General features: G+C 52.2%; 2 long non-coding RNA genes across 5 annotated transcripts; one reads left to right on the top strand and one right to left on the bottom strand.

Annotated features, from left to right (window-relative positions):
* Window positions 1-7,476: 7,476 nt before the first annotated feature.
* On the bottom strand, window positions 7,477-10,583 carry LOC134483880 (uncharacterized). 4 transcript variants are annotated; one of them, XR_010061038.1, is made up of 4 exons: window positions 10,226-10,583; window positions 9,707-9,923; window positions 8,881-9,106; window positions 7,477-7,838 (listed from the first exon to the last, which is right to left on the bottom strand). It is a non-coding gene; the product is annotated as an uncharacterized LOC134483880 (long non-coding RNA). The 4 variants fall into 4 exon arrangements; XR_010061039.1 differs by having other exon boundaries at window positions 8,881-9,923; window positions 10,226-10,296; window positions 10,395-10,534; XR_010061037.1 differs by having other exon boundaries at window positions 8,881-9,923; window positions 10,079-10,547.
* A 468-nt stretch (window positions 10,584-11,051) lies between these two features.
* Window positions 11,052-17,534, top strand: LOC134483882 (uncharacterized). Its single transcript, XR_010061040.1, has 2 exons — window positions 11,052-15,548; window positions 15,648-17,534. It is a non-coding gene; the product is annotated as an uncharacterized LOC134483882 (long non-coding RNA).
* The last annotated feature ends 2,244 nt before the right edge of the window (window positions 17,535-19,778 follow it).

Below are 19,778 nucleotides of genomic sequence, written 5' to 3'. Positions count from 1 at the left end.
TGTAGCCTCCAGCACCCACTGAACGGGCGTGAGCACACCCAGATACCAGGACACAGAATCGAGCCGCAGCATGCCGGTCTGACAGTCCCAACTGGAAACTCCCAACAATTTAGGAAGGTACAGGATTAGGGGTGACAAAGGCAGGCAGACAGGCAAACAGACAGACAGACAGACGGACACCAAACATGCTTGCCCCACATGGTGTCTCAAACCAGTATGGGCACAAAGGTATTAGAGAGAGAACAAGGCCCAGTGGTCCACTCACTCCCCACGGGAGGTTCTAGAAGTCATCAAGGGTTGTCTTATCTTACGGTTTTTAAACACTATGACCAAAAAGCAAGTTGGGGAGAACAGAGTTTATTGGGCTCACACTTCCACATCGTCACTGAGGAAGTCATGCAGGATCTCAAACGGGGCAGGAACCTGGAGGCAGGAACTGATGCAGAGGCCATGGAGGGATGTTACTTACTGGCTTGCTCCCCCTGGCTTGCTCAGCCTGCTTTTTTTTTTTTTTTAATTATTATTTTTTCTTTCTTTCGGAGCTGGGGACCGAACCCAGGGCCTTGCGCTTGCTAGGCAAGCGCTCTACCACTGAGCTAAATCCCCAACCCCTCAGCCTGCTTTTTTATAGAACCCAGGACCACCAGCCCAGGGACAGCACCACCCACCAGGGGTTGGGCCCTCCCCCAAGTTGATCACTAATTGAGAGGACGCCTTACAGCTGGATCTCATGGAGGCATTTCCTCAACTGAGGCTCCTTCCTCTCTGATGACTCTAGCTTGTGTCAAGGTGATACACAAAACCAGTCAATACAGGAGTAGATGTGGGAACGGAGCCCATTGTGATCAGAGAGGGAGGCTCAGCCAAAGGGCTGTATGCTGGTGCTACCTCTGTTTCTTTAAAGCCGTGCAGGGGGGGTTGGGGATTTAGCTCAGTGGTAGAGCGCTTGCCTAGCGAGCACAAGGCCCTGGGTTCGGTCCCCAGCTCCGGAAAAAAAAGAAAAAAAAAAAGCCATGCAGGGGTATGAGCTGTGGGAAGGGCTGGGAAACCCAGGTTGGAGAGTCCTGGGGGATTCTGGGGCCACCCCTGAATGGGACCAGCCCTAGTGACCTTGGCTTAGGCTCACCAGATGACCTCACTGTACAGATGGGAATCTGACATGGTGGTGGCAGGGTGGAGGGTTGCTTGTACTGGCTAGTTTTTATGTCAACTTGACACAAGTTAGAGTCATTTTGAAAGATATCGCCTCAGTTGACAAAATGCCCTCACCTGATTGGCCCGTGAGCAAAGCCTGTGGTGCATTTTCTTAATTAGTGATTGACGGGGGAGAGCCCAGCCCACTGGGGGAGGGGGCGCCATCCCTGGGCATAAGAGAGCATAATGAGAAAACCAGGAGGAGCAAGCCAGGAAGCGGTTCCTGTCCTCAGCTTGCCCTGAGCTCCTGCCGTGCGTCCCCTCAGTGGTGGAGTGTAACCTGAGAGTTGTCATGTTTTATCATGGTGTTTTTATCACAGCAATAGAAACCCTGAAGAAGTTCGCTATGGCGGTCGGCTGTAGCCACATTAAGGGACGTGCCTGTACACGGGTTGAGGTACAATTACCACATGCACAACTGGGTCAGGGGACTGAGCCCTGAGCATGTATGTGTTCTGGGCAAGGAGGCTGTTGCCTTCAGAAGGCTGACAGTTGCCTGCACAGCCTCTTGGCAGCTTGGTATTAGTGTCTGTCATTGTACTGCCTGCTAGGATCCCATATAGCTGGGAGGGTCCAGCCCAGCTCTGAAAAGTTTAGGGACCATCAACCCCTGCCCCCCTCCTCCAGTCCTGTACTTTTCCAGCTGTGATGAGGGAGAAGCTGTGAGCGCCTGTACTATATCCTGACCCCCTATTTCATCTCTAGTGGCTATTCCAGCCCTGCCCCATGGCCCTGGGCCGTGGGCTCACTGGCATCCTGATGAATGATTGGAGACTCACAATAGAGACCTCTTAGATTGAGACCCTTGGTGTTCCAGTTCCTGCAGACTCCACGAGCCAAAGCTTTCTTTCCCTCAACCTCCTAGGGCGCCCTTGTTATCAATATGCCTCATCCTTACAAACTGGTACTCTACTCACTCCATTTAGCAGTGAAGCCACCTCTCTCCTCTCTGTCATGCCCCTTGCAGCTATGTGCCTCGAATGTGAAGTTGTTTCCCCCATTGTTCCAGATCCCCAGTGTCCCGGATGAAGGCCCCAATCCCTTCGAGTGGGTCTGTGTACAGCTTGTCCCAGGAATTCTTGACCTGAACTGCAGGGTGATCCTGGCATCACCAGTGATTCGGTATTCTTAGAAGGGCTGAGAGGACCCCAGGACCTAGGCAGTCAGGTAGGCCAGCCATGTTAGGCCAGTGGCTAACATGGTGGTGGTGGTGGCGGTGGCTGCTGCTGCTGCTGCAACGAGAAAGACCAGGGTTGTGAAGTTCTGTCAGCGACTACCCTCTTGGGCACCTCTCCTCTGGCTCCCACCTCTTTTTTTTTTTTTTAAAGATTTATTGATTTATTATATATAAGTTCACTGTATGGTGCTGTCTTCAGACACACCAGAAGAGGCCATCAGATCCCATTACAGATGGTTGTGAGCCACCATGTGGTTGCTGGGATTTGAACTCAGGACCTCTGGAAGAACAGTCAGTGCTCTAACCACTGAGCCATCTCTCCAGCCCCTGGCTCCCACCTCCTAGTACCAGCTTTGAGCCCTTCCAGCTGCAGAAAAAGGCTGAAGTCCTGTTGCCTGCTGGAGACCTATTCGTGTCACTGCTCAGCCAGAAAAACTGGCCCGGAAGTGCTGTGGGCACTCCTTGTGGCCTTGTCTTTGCCAGGTGTCTTTACATGACTGTGTGACAGACACCGGGCCAAGCATCCAACTGCTGTGTTCGTTTTCGTCAGTCAACAAGGAGGAGGGACTGATGGTGAGTCCCTGGAGATGGGGAGGTGGATTAAGCTGCCTGACTTAGGGCGAGAGCTGGTTCTGGGCCTCAGCAGCAAGGAAGTTCCAGAACATTTTTCCGGTTCCTCTGTGGCAGGTCTGAGGTTTCTGGAAAGCCTAGAGCTAGCCCTCTTCATGATGGAAGGTTTGGATACAAAGAAATTAGGAGGGATGCCTCTGAATCCTAGGTCCCGGAACCCTAGGCTTGAAACTGGGTCTACCCAAAAGGAGGTCAGAAGTCAGCAAGGCCAGCTACTGTGGGGCTGGGGAGAAATGCTCACCCCTATTCCTTTCCGGACAGCAGCCAGCCCAGGGAGGTAGAGCCTCAGTAATGTGCCTGGAAGGACAGTTATCAATTCAATGTAGACATTCCACACTTGTCTCTGCCCTCATGTGTCTCCAGCTGGGACCCAGCAGCCCTGGGGGGGGGGGGCTCAGGCTCTCCAGTGAAACTGCCCCTCCATTTGACTGAGGCAGGAGCCTGGTGAGGGGAGGGGAATGGCAAAGGCTGCCTCTGGAAGGAGCCGCACACTGGAAGTCTTGGATGCTGCTGCTGTTGCCATGGCAATGCTGGCTGCAGGGAGTGGAGGCCAGGTGGACCAGTAGCTGCCACTCAGTCTGGTTGTCAAGTCTCCTGGAGGCTCTCACATCCCTTCCTCCCTCAAGCCCTTTAGTTCCCAAACTTGTCTGTGAACCACACCTCTACAGCTCTCCCTGTAGAGAATCACTCCGAAAACACCCCCAAGTAGATCGCCAGGCCAGCTGGCAATCGGAGCCATCTAACCCAGGGCTGACTCTACCCCTCAGCCTCAGTCGGTCCCAGAGGACACAGGGTCAACATGAATTCCACACTGCTCCAGAGCGAGGCGTGGGTCTCTATGACTACACCTCAGAAGAGACACCGTTCTCTTCCGTGGGACTTAAGGCCTCAAGGCTGCCATGCTGAACTGGTTGGGCCACCATGCAGAGATGTTTTCTGGAAGTTGTGTCCTCTTGGAGAAAAACCCGAGCCTCTTAGCAAGGGAATCGTGAGATCTCCTGGATCCAGCTGTGCCCGAAACAGCAGTGTGTCTGGACCTCTAATTATGTGAGTTAACACTTGGCCCTTTCTTGCTAAAACCAGTTTGAGTTCTTTGGGGCTACAGAATATGCATGCTGTGCTCCGGCCTGCCACTTCTGACCCAGCAGGCCTGCAGGAGGATATGACTCCTTTAAATACACTTTCCCCAAACTTGTGCCTCTTCAGGGCAGTAGGGGAGCCCATTGCATTGTGGGACTTTGTGTCCTCTGAGGCTGGAGGTGTGAAGATCTGGCTTCCTGGCACTGAGAAAGAGGGCCAGGGAATGGTTAGACCTTGCAGTGAGGAGGGGCTGATGGTTGAAGCTCAAATGGTTAGACCTTGCGGCGATCTTTCAACCTCAGCTTCTACTGATGAAGAGGCCGCAAAATCGAAAGCTGGCATTCTTCCAGACTCTCAGGGGACAACAGATGTCATCAGGCCCTGAACCCAACACCTCCTGGATCTGAGATTCTCCTGCCTGAAGCAGCAGGTGTGCTCACAGCACGAGCATACAGGAGTCCCTGTCTCAACCACACCCAACTCTCACAGGTGGGGCAGATGGCTAAGGCCAGGGACACAAGGCCAGTGACCTAGAGCTCCACTCTCCAGCCGTACCTCAGAGGGCATCAAGGGTGCATTCTTATTGGATAAGCCTCAGAGAGTCAGGCTAGTCTTAACCAGCCAAAGAGAGCGTTTGTGAGGTTGTTTATACAGACCCTGAGCTTCTGGTAGTAGCTTTGGGATTTAAATAATCTCAACCATCCTCCCAGAGTGCCCTCTCTCTAGGAATACAGTGCGGGCTATGCTAACACAACAGGCATGTCGCTGAGTGCTGAGCTCTGTGCTGGTGCTGAAGACAAGGGAAGACGATCTCCATTGAAATCCTGCACTAGCTCCTCAGGGCTGGTAACTTCACTCACCCAAGCACACTTCAGTAGAGGAAGTATCAGGGGGTGCCTTTGGATACCTATATGACCCTGGCATGGGCTGGGTATTGTGACAGTGTCAATAAGGACTATCGGGTGTGTATGAGAATGTCCCCAAGGTAGGCAGCTCCCAGGGATCCTTCTCCTAGAGTGACCCCCAAACAAAGTTCTGCCGGATAACCTTAACTGTCACCAGATCAGGATCCCACAATGCACTGTGTGCCACGCGCTCTGGGGAGGTGCCTTCTGTGGCCTCTGGAAATAAGGACAGCCTACAGGAGCCTTGAGCTGCCCTGTAAGCCTTATCACCCTTCACACAGGCTTTGCTGCAGTAGTGACAGAGATCACAGTGTCCCCGAGGTCCCTGGAAACACTTGATGGGAATGGGTGGGTACTCAAACCATATTCCTTTGAACTTTTCTGGTCTGACCTCCATTCAGCTGACCCTCACCAGGTCCAGCTCCCAAACCAAGCCACACCAGGTGCCAATCTATCTCTCCTTGTCACGCTCTTGGACACATAGGTTCCAGGCCTGAGGCAGAGCAAAGTCCTTAAGCTTTGGACAGACCCAAACTGTCCTCAGGCCAAAGGTCGCCCCTTCACCATATAGGAGGGGCTTCACCAAAGCATCATGTGCTCCTTGAGGGTCATGGTGAGCACAGAGCCTCTCTCTGTGCCCTCTACCTGTCTGCTCTCTCCTGAGCCTGGCCAGGGCTCCCATACCTCACGCTGGAGTAGAAGGAGGATGTTGGTTCCCACAGAAACAGGCAAACATCCAATTTCATCTCTGTTCCTTCTCAAAGCCGATTAAATGACAGGAACACCCCACAGGACAGAGACAGGCACAGACAAGGAAGAAGGGAGAGCCAGGGCGCAGTTGCAAAGAGAACTTGGCATGTAAGCAGTCGCTTAGTGGAGAGAGAAGCCTAGGCAACTATCACGAGTCTGAGCAGCACCCCAGGACAGACTCTCTGGAAGGAGCCCCCTTCCTCCTCACCTGCATACGTATACCATACGGCACCCTTCCTGGGGATAGCACAGCTGTTACCTACTCAAGTTTATGCAGGCAGGGGGTGGGGGGTTGCCTCACATAGGAAATCTTATGCCAATTCAAAGACGGAAAATGTTTCCATGTGCACACAAACCCAGGGTTCCAGGCATACAGCACCAGCCTGTTCGTGTCTCCAGGAAGTCCCGCTGTTAGAATTCTACCTGGTTCTGCTTGCTTTTGTCTAACCTGGCATTTCTCAAACCTAACCGAGAACCTGGCTTGTTTAATGTCACATTCATTGACAAGCACGAGTCGCTGTCTAAGTGCACCCAGTGTTCCCTTGTATGGGGAAACAGAAGCCCTGAGTCACATGGCTGAGGAAGGGACGTGGTGTCCTTGAGGACATGCTGCCCTAAGCCCTTGGGAGATGCTGCAGCGTGGGGGTCGTTGCTTACGCTGGATCGCTACGGAGGGGCTCCTCTATGTGTTAGCTCTCTCTGTGTCTTTAGCTCTCTCTCTCTCTCTCTCTCTCTCTCTCTCTCTCTCTCTCTCCCCTCCTCCTCCTCCTCCTCCACCACTGTGAGTCATGCATGATTCATTAATCTTAATGAAAATGCAAATACATAGGCCTAATTGAAGGCTGTTATGGGACCACGCTCCGGGCTTCTGCGCCGACACGAACAGACAACCTTTTTAGCTTTCTTTGCCTGGAGTGGTACTATGGGGTGGAGGTGATACAGACAGGCAGTTTGGTCCCTGAAGACAGGACTGCCCTCCCCCTCTCCATCTCATACACACACATGCTCACCCTGGGTGCACCGGCTACAGCTATGAGTTCAGCCCAGCTGTCATTTCCTCAGTAGTACCTGGCCCTTGGGCCCCCGATTTGGCAAGGGAAGAAACGCTAATTAAGGCTTAGCTTCCTGCAAGAAAAAAAAATCCCATTTCCTTCTTGCTATCCTGATACTCCCTCCAAGTGGGTCAGAGAGGTTTCCAGATTGCCAAAGAAACCTTGGAGGAGAAAACCACCCCTGAGTGGCTGAGACAGGTCCCTGGGCAGTAGGAAGAAGGGCTATGAATGGAGTTGGGGACTGCTAGATAAGCTGTCCCTTCCTTGGGCTCCATGTCCCCAGATATGATCCCTCAGTGCCCCTGAGTGGCCCACAGAGGTGCCAGGGCTGTGGAGCACACCCCCCCCGAGACTGAGCAGAGAATCAACTCGGAGCCAACTAGATGCAGATGGGAAAGCATCTTTGGGAAAACTCTATCTGTGTGAGATGTGTGCACACCCTGTCTTCTGTGTGTATGCCCCAAGTAATAGAGAAGAACCTCTCCTATGACGGGTCGGCTGTGCTGTGCAGAGAAGACGGTTATGTAGATTAGATGTGGACCTATGCCATTCTGCACAAGGTCTTGATCAATCAGAAGCTGGCGTCTTAGGGAGCTCCTGAAACCCAGAAACCATGGTCACTGAATGTGAGCCTCTTCCTGCCCCATATGTCCTGGCACAGATAGTTTTCGTTAAAGATGTAGGATCCAGTCCGCAGATGATATTTAATTTACTATAATTTAATTACATATAATTACATGTTCTATGTGACACTCGAACCCCCTTGTTCTGCTCCCAGATAATCCAAGTTCTGAGGTAAGAGGGGCTGGGGAGAGAGACCTGTGACATTCGGTTACCGCCATGCATACATGGCTGACGCCGGGGCTGCCTGCCTTCCTGGAGGACATCTTTCTCATCAAATGACAAGCAGAGAGGTGAGTCACTGCCCTCTCAGGGTGACATGTTCTGTCACTGAATGTTCTCCGTGGTGTGACACAGGCGAGTCTGGCAGGAACCATTTTCCTCGTCAACTTGATAGAAATGGGTCTGACCGGCCATGCTCCAGAGCATCTGACGTAAGAACACAGTGCGAAGCTACAGATGGTGATCAAGTTACTGCCCAGCCAGCTGCCGTCTTGTAGATTATTCTATAAAAAATTACACACACACACACACACACACACACACACACACACACACGGCACCCAAACCCATGTCTTGACTGTTCCATTATTAACTTTCTGCTCTGAAATGTTATGTATATTTTAGAAAAGTGAAAAAAAGGAGGAAGAGAGGAGGGAGGGAGGGAGGGAAGAGGGAGAGAGGGAGGGTGAAAGGAGGGAGGGAAGGAAGGAGACAGTGAGGAAAATGGAAGAAAGGAGGGGGAGAGGAGGAGGGAGGGAGGGAGGGAAGAGGGAGAGAGGGAGGGTGAAAGGAGGGAGGGAAGGAAGGAGACAGTGAGGAAAATGGAAGAAAGGAGGGGGAGAGGAGGAGGGAGGGAGGGAGGGAAGAGGGAGAGAGGGAGGGTGAAAGGAGGGAGGGAAGGAAGGAGACAGTGAGGAAAATGGAAGAAAGGAGGGGGAGAGGAGGAGGGAGGGAGGGAGGGAAGAAAAAAAGGAAGGAAGGACGGAAGGAGGGAGGGAGGGAGGGAGAAGAGACCTAGGAACTGTATAACTCCTCACCCACGTCCCACAGGTCACCTTGGGGAGGAGGTCACTTGGCATGGTTATAACACATAGAGTCCCTGAAGCTCAGTCACACGTCCCAGTGGGAACTCCCTACACACATCCCATTCTGGTGCCATCAGTAGATTCTGCCACCTTCTTGGCACCTCTTGTCCCCACTTGTCAGGACCAGTTCTGGGGACCTTCATACATTTCTTACCGGTCCTGGAGGTGCCCCCACAGGAGCTGCTATGGTATGCATACAGCTATGATGTAAAACTCCCCACAGCCGTGACTGCTTCAAGTGCATCATCATCATCACCACCACCACCACCACCACCACCACCACCATCATCATCATCATCATCATCATCATCATCATTTTATCAACATCTCACTGGCAACTCTAAGGCTTTGAATTTTATGTCAAAGTTTAATTTCTTACTCACTTTGTCACCTATCGTTGTCCCCCGGGGCTGGGATGTAAACGAAGCACCTAGCGGAGGAGGAAATCACACTCTACGAAAGACGACTGTCATTCATTTTGCCTCAAGTTATCGTGGGACTATCTGGCCTCACCTGCCACCAGAGGACCAGGTAGTCAGTCCTCTCCCAAGGACAGAAGCAGGAGCCAAGGCCACAAGGTACTTTATTTTTTCATAGGAACAACCAACCCTGTTAAGGCCAGAGACAGAAATTAACATGACATGGATGAGAAAAATCAAGGAACATATGTAGGCCACAGGCAGACTCATTCTCCCCTGGGATGGATGTCCTCCGTCCCTGGGGATATGTAGCTGTAAGCTATGGTTACTGATTAGGAGCTGGGACCTCTGTAGCTTAACTGCTGGACTGAGGCTGAAACCCAAGAGCTCTCAAAGGACTACTCATGGGATAGTGGTGGGCACCCTTAACTTAAATGGACTCGTGGTTTGTTTTGGTGGGAGGTTGTGGTTTTTTAGGTGTATTTCGAACCCCTGTCTGCCTGTGTGGCGTTCCATTTGGACTAAGACCACTTGCTGTCCTGGCTTCCTCTTTGCCAGGATCATGGAGAAGTCCCTGTCAGTCAGCAGGTACCAACCTGACTCCACATGTTTCTCTCTCACACACATACATAGATTGGGCACCTCGATTCCTAATGTGCCTCCTTGATTGTCTATATCCCACACCCAGTCCAGTCCAGTTCTAGAGTCAGGGAAAACTCGGGAGTTATTGGCTAATCAGCCAGCCTGGAGAGGCCCCTCCGAAGCCCGATGATGTCTCTGTTGTACACACATTTTGTAGTGTTTGATGAAGAACTCCATCAAATTAAGGAAATCCAAGTGGCTAGGATAGGGAAGACTCTGGTGTCACGTCAGTCCCTTGTCCCTCAACGGCAACCGACCCAGCATCTTGAATAGGCTGGCATCTTCAAAACAAACTGTGCAACCCTCAGACTGGTCCAGGGACAGAGAGAAATGAACCATGTCCGTGAAGTCATGAGGAGAGGAGTCTGTGAAATACCAAGAAGGAACCAACATCAGCTATACTAAAGTGGCCACTTGAGCCAGCAGGCTGGGGCAGGTCCCACAGATGCCTGTGGCCAGGAACCACTCTTCCCACCATCCTCATGTATTGTCAAGCTTGAACAAGAATTTTTATGATTACCTTTGTCCCAATACATCAAAAAAGTCCACAGGGGTGCCCCCCTCCCCTGACCACAAAAGACCATCTTCCATTTCAAATGAATTAAAAAAAAAAAAAGACTCCGTTTTCCCGGTGGGCTTTTTTTTTTTAATTGCAATAAAAGAAAACCTGTAATTTGCCAAGCAACGTTGCTGGTCCCCCTCTTCCAGCGTGAGTGTGTTCACCGCACGATCCCGCTTCTTTTAAAAAAAAAAAAAAAAACGAGGCTTCATCTCAGACACACACCAGGGCTCAGAACAAAGTGCCCTTTAGAGATCTGAAGCTCGAGCGACCGTACCGTGGCTGACGCACGGCTAGGCGGACGGCAGCGTGGTACAGAAGGAAGGTGCCCGCCCGCTGGCTCTGCCGTCGCCCCGGGGGCTTCTGGAGAGCGACTGGCAGAGGAAACAGCAGATGTGAGGGCTGACGCTCTGCTCCTCGGAAAAGCAATTCTTGCTTCTGGGGAGGAAGGTGGGGTGCCACCACCCCAACCGGGGGGGGGGATGCGACTGTGTAGAGGGTCATTGAGCGGCTGACGTGAGGGGAGCGGGGATGACGTCACCGGTGACGGCTGAAGAGGGACCGTCATGAAATTTGCCACGGGAGGGACGAAAAGCTTTGTGCGGGAACACGCAAGGAGAGAGCCGCCCTCCCTACCCCAGGACATTCCCCCCCCCCCCGGAGAAAAAATGGCGCAAGTGATTCACAGCGCTAAATTGTGCCTAACGGGGGAGGGTACTCACCAGGGGGTGACAGCGTTCAAGAGGATCCGCTGCCCTAAAGCCCTTGGTGCCTCATGCTCACTGGGGTTCATCTTCCTCAAGGAGACAAAATGGGGTCCAGGGGGCTTAGAGGCAGCAAATGCTTCATTAATTAGGAAGCAACCACTAGCCCCCTATTGTTTCCAGCCTAGGACAGAGCTGGTTAGTGAGGATAGGCTTAAAAAGCTCTCATTGCCATTGTCAGACAAAGCAACTGTGACTTTGGGTACTCTAATGGCTGTTCCTCCCTGCTCACCAAGGGACCAGCCCCAGGTTCACCAGCACCTCAGCTGGACTGGCTTGCCCTAGTTCTAGCAGGTCAGCCCTGTTGTCTCACCCTAAGGGAGAGGTTTCACATCTCCAACCACCGACACCAAAACCCTAGAGAACCAGGACTCAGCACCTCAGGAAGGATTCTGCTACAAGGCTGGCCCGAGCAGGCTCTCCCAACCATGGTGCTGTGGTTGCTTTTGGCTGGAGGCCTCCGTAAAGCAGCCGCTTCCTCTCGCCAGCACCAGGACTGTAGAGCATCCCCAGGAGTAGGCGCGAGCGCCCACCGGCACATCTCTGTCCTGGGGTCTGGTTTTTCATTCAGACCTGAAGGAAAGTGAGACTGTTTTGTTTACATCTACTGGACTCATTGGTACAAGTTGCTCTTGTGGTCACATATGTACACCTCTCTAGGATCCTAGTCTTATCCCTTCTCAGCCAACCATTAGCATCTAAAGGACAAGGATGGCCAGGGGATTCTAGATGGGGTTGGGTGTTGGGGGGACAGTTCCCAGGAGGAGGGAAACTGAATCTCTTGTGGAAAGAGATATGGGGGAGATGGATGACGGGACCGGGCTTCTGACCCCCTTAAGATAGAATCAAGTGGTCTAACCATGTTGGATTCTGTCCCCACCTCTTGTGGATTAGAAAGGGCTGAACAGGCCTGGCCTTGTCCTAAGACCCTAAGCTGTAAGGAGACGGCTTCTTTTACTATGTGGAATTAGCCGGTTTTGTTTCTAAGTGTAGCAGGGGTGTGGAAGAGGTGCTCCACAAGCTCCTTCCTCAAGAACCCCATTCAGGGTGGGATAAAGATACTGAAGTCACTCCCAGCCTAGCTGGGCCTCCTGCAGAGCGGTGACATCGGTTCCCAATGACTAAGATCCCAGGGGACTCCATACACGGGCAGGTCTGGGGGCCTGGGCAGGAAGTTGGTGTCATATAGAGGTTTGAGGAGGACCAGCGTGTGCTCTCTGCCTGGGTTTGGATAGGCTGGCTTCTGGACAGCTGTGTGTGCCCTCCACTGTGTAGAGGAGAAAGCTGAGGCACGCTGAGGTGACAGAGCTGAAGCCGGATGCCGCTCAGAAACAGATCCCCAAAAGGAAGCCCTGTGCCCCTCAAAAGGAGACCCTGTGCTCTGCAAGGCTGACTTCAGCTTCCAGACACTTCATTTCTGGGTCTTCCCTGAGGGTCGTTATGTTTCAGGAGAGGTCAAAGACAAGCACACACCTTTTGCCTGCTGATCTAGTCTTTGTACCTGCTAGTACGTGACAAGGGAGCTGGGCCGTGGCCCTGTGGGTAAAAGACTTTCTTCTTCTGTAACTCTAAGCACCTAAGGAATGCTGTGGTCACACAGGCCAGTTCATTTGTTAGGATAAAACCACAAGGAAATGACCTTGCTCAGGGACCTCGGGCGTGGCCTCTGCTGCGAATGGAATGGCAACGAGTTGACTCCTGGTCCCTGTGAGTGACAGGGAAGGCCTGGGGGGGGTCTAGGTAGAGCCAAGCACGTCTCTCCCTTTTGAAAGGTCCCAAGAGATAGAAAGCAAAGGCCCGGAACCAGCAGCAGTCAGTGCTCTCCTGTGTTTGTAGGTTAGGAGGCAGCAAGATGCCTCCACCCTCAAGGCTAGAACTCTGCCCACCTTCAGAATTCCTGCTTTCTAGGTCTCAGCTTCCTCGAAGCTACCAGTACCCAGGAAGACTTTCTAACACTCTAGTGCTTCCTTGCTGGTCTGTGTCACCTTCCAGAGCCCAGGTCATAACAAAAGTGCCAAGACACATTTCCTACTTTGTACCTCCAAGATACAATGCAATATAAGCTCTCTGTGTGCACATCTCTGTCAACTGGACACCCCGCTCTCCTCTATCTATAGGGACCCTGGGCAGATTGGATCAGACCTTCTCTGATGACCCCAGGTTACCTGAGTTACCCTGAAAAGCCCTGTCCCCCAAGAGTCATATTCCGAGGCATTGGGAATTAGGAAGGAAATATGGATTTGAGAGAGATATCATTCACCCCATAATTCACCTGGGGTCAATTCTTGAAGCAAATCACCTTAACGAGGATGCCTCCCAGGTTCTACTGCCAAGGGAATATATATAGACTGAGAGTGAAGCCCCAGCCTCCTCTTCTCGTAAAGGAGGGACAATCCCTCCATCCCTCGGTATAGGGGGGATTTGTCAGCTTGTTACCCAGAGATCACCTCCTGGCATTCACCTGTAGCTGTTGGTACTCCCAGAGGACGGGTTGTAAGTCGAGGGGAAAAAATGGAGGCAGGATCTGGGGTGGGATTCTGTCCACCCTTTCCAGTGTTTGAAAACAGTGACGCTGTGCAGAAACTGTTTCCATGTTTCCATGCTTTTGTTGATGGAAGTGTGACAATTTCCAAATTCAACTAGCAATTGGAATCAGGGACGAGGCTTGCGGTTCGGCTCGGGGAGTGCTTGCCTAGGTGGGTGTTCAGAGTTCAGTCCCCATCATTCCGCAAACCCAGATGGTGGTCTAGCTCTAATCCCAGCCAGCACCCCAGGAGGCAGAGGCGGGAGGTTCAGAAGTTCAAGGTCATCCTAGGCTACCCAGTGAGTTCATGGCTGGCCTGCGTTATGTAAGACCCTGTCTCAAAGGAAGAAGGGAAGAAAGGAGGGAGGGAGGGGTGGAGGGAGGGAAGGACGGAGGGAGGGAGGAAGAAAAATAGTTTAATAATATAAATAATTTGCTCCTCAACTTTCTTGACGGAGTCATCTTCGAATTCCCGGTAAATCAGAGGAACAAAGGAATTACAAATTATAGGAATGGGAAAGAAAGCCACTCCACAGACTCGCCCCAGGGGCTTCTCCAGCTGGCGTGGGAGCCACCCTGCCTTCAGCCTTCCCAGACTCAGCCAGGGTCCTTGGGAGTCAGGGCTCCCTGCAGCTCCCAGCCACAAAGCCAGCTCCACGCACGCACGTGATAACAAACGGTTTAATTAACCACTCAGCTTTTCCCTCTCTGTGGCCGGACTCCAAATACTTGCCCCTGGGAGGCTGAGAATGGATGTCTTCCGTCAGGATGGACCACAGAGAAGCTGCAGGGTTGTGAGCATCCAGAAAAGAGATGACCTGAGGCTCCAGGCAGTCTCCCACCCAGATGTGCCTTGTCTGCGTCCTTAGACACACCGCACATTCTCCTCTATCCTGGACAGAGACTGGGAAGCTTCGCCTGCCCAGAGCAATGGTCTGTGGGGCCCACGTCCTGGAAAGTTTTGACTTCCTTTTTCTATAAGTGGTGGTGATGGGGGAGGGGGCTGATAGACCTTCTTCTCCAAGGCGGCAGGGGCTCAGTGGGAATCCAGCCTTACTAATTGCCTTTTAATAAATGGGTTATTTTTTTTTAAATAGGTAAGTTGTCTGTCTGCACTTAATTAATAGTGACTAGTTACTGTTGCAACCCATTTGTCTGAGACAAGTTGTTATTTTCTGTGAGAAACCCAGCTCCCACTGCCTTATTATTTGGGTCAGGAAAGACACACACAGCACATAAGCGGCTGGCAGGTGGGGTCCTAGTCCAGACCTGTCACCATTTGGTCACCTGTGCTCAAATTTAGTTGCTAAGATTTTTGCTAAGGGTTTAGTTTCTTACAGTCAAACACCTGGGCTGTAGACAAAGAATTCCGGACCCCAAGGATGTCATAAGTAGCTAAAAGGGCCATTGTTCCTGGCTGACCCTTTCAAGTCTGGAGTAAGGATTGGGGAGGGTCATACGGGGAGTTGGGAACCTGCAGCCAGAGTGAGCTATGAAGGTTTGTCTGTCGTCTGTGGGGTCCACGTGTTTCAGTGTCAGGGAGGACCTGGGGAGAAAGGCAAGGGACAGTAGATACGGCGCTCACAGGAAAGCTCACTGACAGAGAACAACGGGTCCGGACCCACAGACTGCCCCCAGTGTTAGGGTTTAAATGTTAGGACCAATGTTGGGGTTTAAATCTTGGCCTGCACCGGGACAAAGCGCACCAAGCCAACATGGTTCCAAGTGGAGAGGTTTAATGAGAGGAGAGAAAAGAAAAGGCCGGCCATGAGCTCGTGGAGGGAAGGTGGGGAGGGGTAGAGAGAAGGGTCAAGGAAGAGGGGAAGAGCAGGGAAGAGAAGAGAACAAAGAGAGAGCAAAAGAGAGAGGAGGGGGCAAGCAGCCCCCTTTATAGTCAGGCAGAGCTGGCTGTTGCCAGGCAACTGTGGGGCGGAGCCTACCTGGCTTTTCCCAGGTAGCTGTGGGGGTGGAGCTTAGACAGAATCCCAACACCCAGGAGCTTTTAAGCTTAGCTCTCAGCAAAGCTTCAACTACTGTCCAGCAATGAGGACTTGAAGCCGATGATCCACTTGTCAGGATGCACACTCGTGTGTATGTGTGAACGTCTGTACAAGTGTGTGTGCACAGGGACGGCTGCACGCAGGTACACACGCACACGGAGGCCAAAGGCCAACTCAGATGTCTTCCTCAATTGTTTCTCGCCATTGTGATTGGGGTTTTTTTTTTATTCATTTTTTGGCAGAGTTTCTCGCTGAACCTGGAGCTCACCGATTCGGCTCGTCTTAGGTAAGGATCTTAATTTCCTCCGAGATGCACATATTTGGAGACCAATAAGGAGTCCTATTTCTGTAGGAAGCAGTTATCAGTCTATGCTTGACCCTTCTCCTAGAACCTACCCTGTCCCAGTCAGCACAAAAGGCCGTGACCCAGCAGCCCTCTTTCCTCGTAGCCCTCTGTAGATGGCCAATGTGGTATGGACATGTCAACTGCTTTAGGGACTGTTTTAAGTAGGGACCGAGACTTGAGTGGCTTTTGTCACATGCCAATGAGAAGTTCTTTCAAGGCTCCTCTGGTCAATAGGGGTACAGTGGCATAAACACAGGAGGCCCAGTGACACAGACCCCAAACGCCAGTGTCTCTCCCGGCCAGTGCATTGTTTTGAAGTAGATGGTGGGGCTGGCTCTTCAGGGCATCCCTCCTTGCCTGTTATTAGCCTGGGAACACCCATTCATTATGTGGAGATAAGCAAACTCAGGCGCCAGCCCAAACCAAGTTCCTCCAGCCCTTCAGAGAAATGGGCCCTGGGCTCCTGGCTTGAGGAGCTGGGGGTGGGGCCCCGAATTAAGCAAGGGCCTGTGGTAAACGGAGACTATCTTTCTGACGATTCTCCTTAGTGGGCGTAGGGGGGGCTCTAAGAAAGGACCCAGAGACCCAGGGCCAGTTTGGATCCAATGTTCAAGGACCTCAAATGCTGCTGAGTCAGAGCCAATATAATGGCCCGCCTTCACACCGCAGACTGCCTGCCTCCTGTCTGCTTGCAGTGCCAGTTTACCATTTGTAAATAATCACCTTACTCAAAGGAGATTCTCTGAGCAAGAAGCACATCTCCCCCATGGTTTTGCATAGAAGCCAAGGCTCATGGCGAATATGTTCATCTGGTCCCTTCCTCTGCTGGATGACCACTGTGGTACACACAAGGAAGCACAGGGTGTCCATTGTCTAACCTGGCTACACAGTTACCGCTCTCTTCCGTACTCTTTGATTTCTTCTCCTTCCTACACCACGCGCTTTGGTTCCTTCTATGGCCGATCGGCGCTGGTTGAAAGGCGGCTCACAGTTGCCGATGGCCGATACTCAGGCTGAGGACCAGCATCATGTTCAGTAGTGATCTTCAACGTACTCTTGCAGGCAAACGTCCACAGGGAGAACTCGGTGGTGGACAGCAAGACAGACAGACATTCGTCTGTAGGCCTGCATCCCTGCTTGCAGGATGTGGTGAAAGCATCCGGGTGCGTTTGCCGCACCTACGGGCTAGGCTTTGACCTGGTACTCTTCCATTCAGTGGCTATACTGACAGACATATGTGTGGCGGTCTGGTCCAGTCAGGAAAACCTGCAGATCCATCTGTCCCAAAGGAGTACTCAAATACTAAGAACCAGTTACTCAGGAGGAGGAAGGAAAGAGGGGCTTAGAGGGGCCAGAGCAGCTTCTGGGGCCAGGGTTCTTCTGTCTGACTAAGCCCTTATCACCATTGGGTTCCCAGAATCGAGCCTGCAGAGGGTTCTTGTGTGTTGCCGGGGGGCTACCTCTAGTTGAGGCAGGAGAATAAGGCCAAGAGATCCCAAAAACCTTCCTCACAGGGTATGAATTAGCATATGAAATGATCTAGCAGAGAGAGGGGGGGGGGACTGGAACCCCGACTCCAAGAATGCTGGCTAACAGGAAGGGCTTGCAGGGAAAAGCGTGTTCAATGCAAATGCATGAGAAAACCTGCAGTGTGAACGCCTGCCCTTTGCACAGCAGTGATGAACTGATAACCTCCCCCCAACACCCCTCCCCCGCTCCAGGCCACTTCCTCCTTTGGAAAGGCTCCTTCTTTGTTAATAAAATGTCCCCACCTCTACCACCATCCACGCGTCTCCCTCCAATTCCTTGCTTGGGAACACAAGAGCCTTGACATCCCATGGGTTGCCTACTGAACCCCAACATCTGCTTTGTCACAGAGGAACGCTCTTTCCCTGACCTTAAGGGTCATGGCTACCTGGAAGCAAGAAGCATTGCCCTTCTCCCACAGATCTAGCTGAACAACAAGATCGGGCTCTAGAAATGGGCGTGCAGATTCCAGCCTCCTAGAAACACAGTGAGGGCCCCGGAGACAGGCACAAGAGGTGAACAGAGCAGCTTCGCCACACCGGGGAGCACATTACGAGGGTGGGTCATCCCATTGTCTCTGACCCAATGTTAGGGGCCCCTCAGCAGTGGCTGTGAGCTGTCCCTGAATCCCTGAGTCCTTGCCATATCTTGGCGGTAGGCAGGCATGGCGGTTAGACCAAGCTGTCTCTGAGACCAACCATGTCCCTTCAAGTAGGCTGTGTCAGGTGACTCCTCCCTATCCAGATCTCCTCCAGGGGACTTGCCACGCTGGGCTACAAAGGCACCCATGTAAAAAGATCTTAGCACGCAGCCTGTATTCCCAGTGCTGGGGGAGTAGTTGACTGGTGGAGCCCCAGACCTCACTGTCCAGCTAGTATAGGTGATCCATGTTTCATGAGAGACCCTGTCTTTTAAAAAAGGTAGAAAACTATTGAGAAAGACCTGACATCAACCTCTATCCATATGTATATCACACACACACACACACACACACACACACACACACACACACACACACACGTCCCCAGTGTTAAGGTGGAGAGATCAATGCCACTGAAGACTTCCTGCTCACGACAGAAGGGGGGCACCCAGCACCCCACAACACCACAGGTTCCTGTCTAGTCAGGATAAACAGGTACAAGGAACCTTCTTTGAGTTTCCCAAGGAAGGCAACTGCCTTCATTGCTTTTCTATTGTCGTGATAAGACGCAATGACCAAGGCCACTTAGGGAAAGGAGGGTTTGAGCTTACAGCTCCAAAGGGATAAGATTCCATCACCATCACAGTGAGGAAACATGTCCGTAGGCAGATGTGGTGGCTGGACCAAGCTGAGCGCTCATGGCTTGAACTCCAAGCATAGAAACCAGAGAGAGTGAGGCCTGAGTAACCTCAAAGCCACGTCACGGTGACACGCTTCCTCCAGCAAGGCCACGCCTCCTAGACCTCCCCAAACAGCACCACCAATGAGGAACCAGGTGTTCAAATACATGGGCCTATGACAGACATCTTATTCAGAGAGACGGCCATAGGGGCATCAGTGAAGATTTGCCAGCTTGAGGAAGCCTGGTGAGCTTGGAGATCTCGTGGGCTTTCCATTGGTCTTGGTCAGGTATATAGGTGAGTGAGGGGAGGTGACACTGGCCACCGTAGACACAAATCTTCCTTCACTCTTAGAGCCTACCAGCCCCAGGAGGATCAGCCACCCTGGGGTGACTGTCTTGCAGCGACAGTTGTAAGACAGATGGGAACGGATCTCAGGAAGCACAGTTGGAGGCCATCCATCAGCACATGGAATATTAGACTATGTGCATAAAATACAGAGAGACACAGGTGGGGCCGAGGGAGGTGACACTAGGACGGTGATGGTGCCATCCCTGCAGGGACGACACGCTGCTGTTCCCTTGCACCTCCCGTGATGCTCTTCGTGTGACTTCCGTTGTGAATGGAGAAAGATTGTCTTTATACAGAAACAAAGCGTGGCTCCTGGCGAGCTGTGGGCTGGCCCTAGCCTGCACTGGAGCCCTGCATCTATCCTAGTCCATGATGTGATTCATGTGCTATGACTTACTCCGAAGCACCCTGAGACTGACTGGAAAGAGAAGGAAGAGAAGTACTGGGTGGGTTCTGGCCATGAACAAACCTAGGCTGCACTGAACACACTGTCCTAAGTGTTGGGGTTGAAATCTCGGCCCGCGTCCAGACAGAACACACCAAGCCAACATGGTTCCACGTGGAGAGATTTAGTGAGAGAAGAGTAGAAGAGAGGAAAGGCTGGCCATGAGCACATGGGGGGTATGAGGGTGGGGTGGGGAGAGAAGGGACAGGGTAGAGCAGAGAAGAGAAGAGCAAAGAGAATGAGGAGGGGGCAAGCCTCCTTTTATAGTGTCAGCCTAGCCTGGCTGTTGCTAGGCAACTGTGGGGCGGAGCATACCTGGCTGTGGGGGCGGAGCTTAGACAGAATGCCAACTCAAAGGACAAAGCTGGCCCCCTGCTCAGTCTG

This window comes from Rattus norvegicus, chromosome 20 (assembly GCF_036323735.1).
Source record: "Rattus norvegicus strain BN/NHsdMcwi chromosome 20, GRCr8, whole genome shotgun sequence".
Lineage (NCBI taxonomy): Eukaryota > Metazoa > Chordata > Mammalia > Rodentia > Muridae > Rattus > Rattus norvegicus.
Note: the sequence above shows the minus strand (reverse complement) of the source record. Positions and strands in the feature narration are given on the sequence as shown.